A 7,541-nucleotide genomic window follows, 5' to 3' on the forward strand; every position below is an offset into this window, starting at 1 on the left:
TGCTGCCAAAAGCTACTGGCTTTGAGCACTGTGACTGCACTTCTCTTTTGTTAAGGAGGGAACAGGAGGTTTGTGAGTCTCTAGTGGGCTGGAGCTTTACTACACATGTGAACGATGTGGTTAGTGCCTTGGGTCACTTGACTGCCCTTTAGCATTGAGCGTCTATGCAACAGAGGGCTTCCCTTGTAACGAAGCCCTGGAAAGTTGATTTAGACACGTTGGCTTGCGGAGCCATGGGAAGGAGTCGAGAGTGAGCCCTGCACAAGTAGCTCCCTTGTGGATCCTGTGAGCCTTCCACGCCTGGCCTCAGCTCCAGGCAAGGGCCTCATCTCTGGATTAGAAGTTACTGGACAGGAATGAATGAACAAACGAGGGAAGGAATGAGTGAATGAGAGGGTGAAGGGTTGAATAATGCTATCTGGAAACAAAGAAGGACTGGAATGTGGTAATCAAGGGATAGTTCAGGCAGTGAAAGGCTCTAGTTCTGGGCTCCCTTACCTCGTACCCAGCACTCAGGGAATCCACACTGCCAGCGGCAGCTCTCAAGCAAGGACACTGCACAGAGGTAGAGAAACATTTAAACAGGCTTCACTGCTCCACAGCTTAAGATAAATATTCATACTTAATACTGGTTCTAGGGTATGAATTTTTAGACTATAATTCTTTAAAATTTATTATCGTTTTAAACTTAATTGGGTGAAAATATTTATTGGTGGGGGAGGGGATGCAATTACCCAATTATCAGAGCTAGAATGAATCCTAGGAGGGACACTAAAACTATCTTTAAGTACTGAGACAATTTTATTACAGCAACTCTTAAAACAATAATGAATGTTGCGTGTTCCTTGGTCTTTTTACTATAGAAGAGGAACACACAATTTTAAAACAGAAAACAGATTTGCATTTGTGGAGAAGAAATAAGAAAGGGTTTTGTGTCAATGAATTCTCCTCGCAAATCCCCACCACCTAAAATTGGTTTTTCTTTGAGGCTTAGGAAAAAGGAGGTAGGGTGAGGAGGGAAACTTTAGTGCAGTTACAGACAATGAAATGGAGATGTGGGAACTAGCATTAAAAATATGTTGGCATTTTCCCAAACAGGGAGTGCTGACAAGTATAATCCTATTACTAAAATCACATCAGCAATGTGCTAAATGAAAGAAAAAACACAATCTCCTGCAACCAGAGTGGCTATCTGTCCACAAAATCTCATTGCTTTGTATCAATCTGTCCCCCTCAAAATAGTACATAGTCAAAAACAATGTTAAGGAAGCTTTTAAAACACATCATTGAGATTACAGCACCTTTTAAAATAAACAGCACTGAATACCAACACAGGTAAAATGTCATTGTGAGATGGGGCTCCGATATTCAACGGTGTGCTTTATGGCTTTCCAGTGTGTGATAAAATCTGTTCACCAGATGTACTATTCGTCTCCTGTGTAGCATACTTGAGCATCCTGTAGGCCTGAGGCCCATTTATTTCATGTAATTGCCTTTCCTGTGCACACCTTAGGGCACCCTAATTCTCCATTTTATTTCAGGCACTGTACAGGGTACCATCTGGTAGTTTAAAACTCATCCCGTTTTATTGCACTACCCCAGTAGCTGTATTCAGCCGTACTGCAGGCTTTAGGTGGGGAAGGACTTCTTACTACCAGCTATTTATTTTTGCCTGAAATAAAGTCGGCTTGAACTATCTACATGCAGGATTCACACGTTGATCATCACTGGTCCATACGAGCTTGACAGAGGTTCGCCGGCAACCTGCAGACTGGAAGCAGTTTCCAATTGCTTCATGCACAGCTGTTAACTTACGGAATTGGGATTCTAAATTCTTCTCCTACTTCTGCACGTAATGATATCTTTTTACTATCTCATTTGTATTATTTCAGTTCAGATGAGCACAAAAATAAATGTATTCCATCACATCTGGAAAAGTACCGCAGAGAAATCGCTTAATATACAAAGCTGCACACCTCATTACGAGGTTCGTCACTCATTTCCAACCCAGCCTTACCTCTACCCCTCATCAACGTGGCTTTTGTCTCAGTGTTGTTTTCATTAAATTGTTAAATCATTTTCAAGGGAATTTGAAAGATCTTGAAAAGACGAGTTTGGAAATAATATACTTGGCGGAATGAAAATAAATCTCAGAACCTCGAAGCCTCTCGGCGGCGGCAGGTCCCGGATGAGCGCGCCTTCCCCTAACTTGTGCACAAATTAGATAGGAAGTAACTGCGCTCTCCTGAGAATTCATCTCCCGCCCCACAGCAGCTCCCACGCGGATGCGCCCGCACAGCGGGGCAAGCCACCTTAACAAAGGGTCCCTGACATGCAGATGACACACCCCCAGCTGCTCGTTTCCAAATGAGTCATTGTTCACCTGCTGGTTTCTGCCTCACCAAATCCCTCTGGCAGCCCGTGTTCTGTATCCCGCTTCTCCTTTACCTCCCCCCACCCCGCCCCCAACCTCCCGCCAATCCAACAGCTAAGGTCTGGGGCTTCTGGAATGGCCGTGAAAAGACTGCAGCAAGAGGGGGCCAGGAGGGGCGGTGGGGCGAGGTGAGTGATGACTTGGCTCACCAGCCACTGCTGCCTCCTGACATGTGTTATCTCGGCGTTGCCCGGGGAGATTACCAGTCTTTGGCCAGAGACACAGAAAGCCTTCCAGGGCACAATCTGCTAGCTGGCACCAGTGACCTGTGTAAATTAACAAACCGGTCGGGAGATGCTGGTGTTCCTACAGGCACCTCGGCCCTTCCTTCTGGTGTTGGGTGACAACAGCTCGACCACAGTTGGGGATGGAAGGATATTTCAGGGGAAAAAGGGCTGGCTAGGGACCCGTTTGCAGCAGATTCTTTACATGTTTTGCATTCGTGGCAATGACAAATGTAGCTAAATGCACCTGGCTGTGGTTGTCTGCTGTGATCTAAAGCCTGTTTGAGTGAAAAGAATAACTCCCTCTGTTATTTATTGTTGGAAGCAGAGTTTACTTTGCTGCCTTTAACCTCAGCAGAAATCAGCAATGCCAGTGTGAGAGCAAACTGATGAGTTCTAGGCATCAGAGCAAAGAATCGTTGGTTGGAGTCTTGTAAATCAGCAGAAGAAGACCAGTGACCAAATAGATTCACATTTATTTTCATGGAGTTTCCCCCTTCTTTGACTCTCAGGCAATCTCATTCTATAAAAATGTTAATACTGGTGTGAATATGAAGGGTAATTTTTTTCCCCCACAGCTCTGTCAAACATATCTTCCCAATAATTAAATGTGCATCCTTGGGCTCTAAGAGCAGTCTTGTTGAACAAAGCAACCGCAAATCCAACTAACCTTTGAAGAATGAGGATGTCAAAGTATAAGCAGATGTTTTAATTTGCACAATGCTGAGATTTTTTTGGATGCCAAATGTTCTTAAAAGGGTTATTGTATCTCAACAGAGGAAGAAAGATACACTCAGAAATAACCTACAAACCTCTGGGTTACATCACCATTTTCTCATTCAGCAGAAGTGATATTGGAAGTGTTATTAAGAAAGCTATATATTAATCAGCATCTAACAAGAAAGTAAGATAATTCTATGATTAGAATATGTAAGAGGAATAAAACAAGAGAGGGTAGCAAAATTTTAAAATGTACACACACATACACACAGTCTCTGTAAAGTCCATAGCTACGATAAACACAGGGTTAAAAAAAACACTCATGGTATCCCTCATGTATGCATTAAATCACTCTAAAATGATTTAGGAGATGTATGCAATTTTTTAAAAAGAGGATACATACTCTAGCCATGAAATTATAGCATCATGTTGTCTGTTTAGTTGAACTTGCATCGCTTTGGGGAAATATTAGACATGTTTTTCACAAGTGGATGTGTGCAGGAAAGATTTATACTACACATAAGGAAAAATGTCCTGACTTTTAGAAGAGTTGTGAGAAGTCCAAATAGTTTACCCAAGAAAGCTGTGGAATTTACCTCCTGGAGACTTTTAGCAGCAGACAGGAGACCCATATGTTGAGATTTATTTCAGAGTAGTTTGAAATGAATAGAATGGGCTCGTGAAGAGTTTCCCGGTCTTTCTCACTCTGTCACATGCCCCTACAGTCCAGCTGCCATCCATCCACAAGCCAGGCCTCCATACACTCCTCCTCCAGATCCATCTTCTCTCAAGTCCTAGTCATCGCTTACCAGACCCTCCTGATCTGAAAGGTTAAGCTAAGGAACTCTCATACGTTGCTGGTGAGTTGGGGAGAGGGAGCACTGTAAATTGGTTAAATCTCTATGGTGAATAATTTTTCAAAATCCATTCAAATTTAAGTGTACATCTCTCTGTCCCTACAGTTACATTTCCAGGACCTTATCTTACAGATCTAGTCACACATTTCAAAAGGTGATGAATTGGTGATATGAACTGGTAATTTATTGCAGGAGTGTTTATACCAGCAAATAACAGGGGGGAACAACTTAAATATCCATCAAAAGAAGACTGGTTGAATAAGTTAAGGCACAAATGTGTTAAAAGAAAGAGGCAGCTCTATGTGTCCCTGTAGAAAAGAATCTCAAAGATACTAGTAGATGAAAAAATGAAAATATCATTGTTGAATAATTGTTGATATTTATTCAACAATTAATATCATTGTTGAAAATTGGTAATGCTGAATATCAATATCCTGTTGGTTTTAAGAAATAGAAAAGAGACTTTCCACAGTATAAAAAATAACTTTTGAACTATTTGGATTTGCATTGTATACCTATTAAACAAACCAAAATAAATGAATAAGAAAAAAAAAATTTTTTTTCCAAGCCCAAATTCCACAAATAAAGTAGATCTATTCTGTCTCATTTCTGCTCTCCCTCCTTCCTTGCCAGGAAAACCCCTAGTATAAGGTGGCATCCAGTGAAGGCAGGCCTGTTTGACTCCGATTTTCTCTTCTTCCAGCAGCTTGAAATTTCAGAAGAAAGAGAAGAGTGAGAAGGTGGCAGAGCCCTGTGAGAGGGCGCTGGAGAACACGTTCTTGTTTTGCAGTTTGGTCTCTGTGTGAATGTGAATTGAGTAGAGCTTCATGAGGTTGCACAGGAACCTGCATTTCTGCCGGGAGCATGGGAAAAGGCAAGAGGGGCCAATGACCAAGAGATGACCACTTCCATAGGGGAAACATTCTCTGACTGGGCACGGGTGGGTATTCAGCCCAGCCACTGGGGCTCCCTTTATTAAGAGCTATGTCTATAAAGCCTAGTAGAAATGTAATTTGGTAACATTAATTCTGGAAAGTGTCAGCTAGAGCTCTCTGACAATTATTTGAAAACATGATTGTGGAATCACTTGAAGGAAGAATCAAGCATTTGTACTTAACACTGTAGTTGGGTTCAGCACTTGGAATCTGGGAGTTAACAGGTATGGGTCTACCTGTGAGAGATGAGAGACCCTGGAAAGGGTTCAACCTTTCTAGTCTGTTTCATTGGGAATGATGTATCTATTCACCTCATTGAAGCAATATGAGGGCTCTTTGTTATAATCTAATCAAGAGTTCACCACAGAGACTTCCCCGGGGGGTCCAGTGGTCAAGACTTCACCTTCCAATGCAGGGGATGCAGGTTCAGTCCCTGGTCGGGGAGCTAACATCTCACATGCCTCACAGCCAAAAAAACCCCAAACATAAAACAGAAACAATACTGTAACAAATTCAATAAAGACTTTAAAAATGGTCCACATTAAAAAAAAATAGCGTAAAAAAAAAAAACACAGAGTTCATCACAGCAGTGAGCACAGAGTCAGGATCAAGAAATCATGGCCAGTGGATTCTCTGCCAAAATTACTTGCCAGCTCAGTCACTGGGATTCTTTTCCAGATGGCTTCTTCATGGACTCGGTAGAGACTCTTGAATGCGGTCATGAGAGAAATGAGAGAAACCCTCTTGCCACTGCTGAGGTGAGGCTGGTGTATTAGTGATACTGCTCTACTGAATCTAAAGTCAAGACACCAGTCCACAAAAGGCCAAGATCACTGTGAAGGCAGCTGTTTAACACAGTTGAGATTATATTCTTCTGCCTAAAAATATCCTACTTAGAAGAAAGGAGGGCTCCGTTCCAGGCTCCTACTCTTGAGGTTTTTATTTAAAGAATACCCTATCTTAACTTGCAGCAGAGAGGCTGAAGATTAAAAATTAGCCACTGTATAGTAGCTGAGCAGTAACAATTTTTCATAAAGGTTTTTACTACGCATTTGGGATTATAATTTCAATATTATGCAAATGCATTTTATGGATCCGTAATACAGAATGTGTACTGGCGTTAATGTACATTAGTGAGCGAGCACGGAAATGCTCCAAATGAGCCATTTTGGTGTCTGCTTTCAATGTGTATTATGAATAATAAGTAAAATGTTCTGGTTTAGAACAAATAATATAAAATCTGAATTCCTCTTGATGTTCATCAGGGATACAGCCCTACACAACTCCCAAGGAATTCTTCCATTGGACACAATTAAAAACTGGCTCTTAACCAATATATTTCGTTTATGGCTTTTCTTCTTGGATGGGCTGTGAAAGTAAGATAAATGCATTTAATAGGGAAAAGGGTGGCTTCCCCCTGTTGATCAAATCAGTTGTTAACCAGGTGAGTGTGTTAGGAAGGCCCTGACATGTCAAGATAGTGGCTCAGCTACTCCTGTTTCTAGAAGCTCCGAGTATTACCAAGTGAAGAAACATCTGTGGCATATATTTTCAATTAATAAACTGTTCTGATTCCATGCCTTCAACACAAAATGTTTTAGACAAGATAACTGTTGTTCTAAAGATATTTAAATAACATGTAAACAATGTTCCTTAATACTTTGTTGCAAGCCTTGTGATCCAACGTGGAGACCCAAGTTGAATTTTGTCAGATGTGTGTTTTCTTTAACTCTGTCACTGTGTCTTTGTGGGTGGTTACAGGTTAGAAAAGATGTTCAAAAACTAAATTGGAGGCTCTTCATGAATGCACAGGCCTGAGCCAAACTGCTCTCCAGGCTTTCTGAGATAAATCTTAAAAAATGGTTCTTTTTAATTTCTTTAATTTTTCCACATTCTAATTTTTCACGATGGCAAAGAAAGCAAGACTAAGCAATGTCACATGTACCGAAGGTTGTAGCTGATTACAAATAATGCCAAATTTCTATTTGCATTGATTTATTTAGGGCCTTGGGGTCTATTGATCTTTCTCCTTCCATGTGTGTTTAACACCTGCTTCGTTCTTTGGCAGTCTGTAGGAAGGCAAGGTTGCACTGTCTAATAATTATGGCCAGGGCATTCAGTCAAGTAAGAATAATGTAAAAATCTTCTCTCTCAAATGGGCATCCTTAACTTAGGTCTTTTAAAATACCACAGATTCCATGACTTATCTTCAAAATGATAATAAAAATATCCATGTATTGAGTTCTTATCGTGGTATTTTATATATGCATGCATGCATGCTAAGTCACTTCAGTCATGTCCAACTCTTTGTGACCCATGGACTTGTCTCAATTAAGTCACAAAATAATCTCCCAAAGTAGATTTTACAATC

General features: G+C 41.0%; 1 pseudogene; it reads left to right on the forward strand.

The window, feature by feature from the left end:
• LOC145540446 (tissue alpha-L-fucosidase pseudogene) overlaps window positions 1-5,041 on the forward strand; it is a 39,850-nt pseudogene extending 34,809 nt beyond the window's left edge.
• The last annotated feature ends 2,500 nt before the right edge of the window (window positions 5,042-7,541 follow it).

Source organism: Giraffa tippelskirchi, chromosome 3, assembly GCF_054371585.1.
Source record: "Giraffa tippelskirchi isolate mGirTip1 chromosome 3, T2T-mGirTip1v1.2.pri, whole genome shotgun sequence".
Classification (NCBI taxonomy): Eukaryota; Metazoa; Chordata; class Mammalia; order Artiodactyla; family Giraffidae; genus Giraffa; species Giraffa tippelskirchi.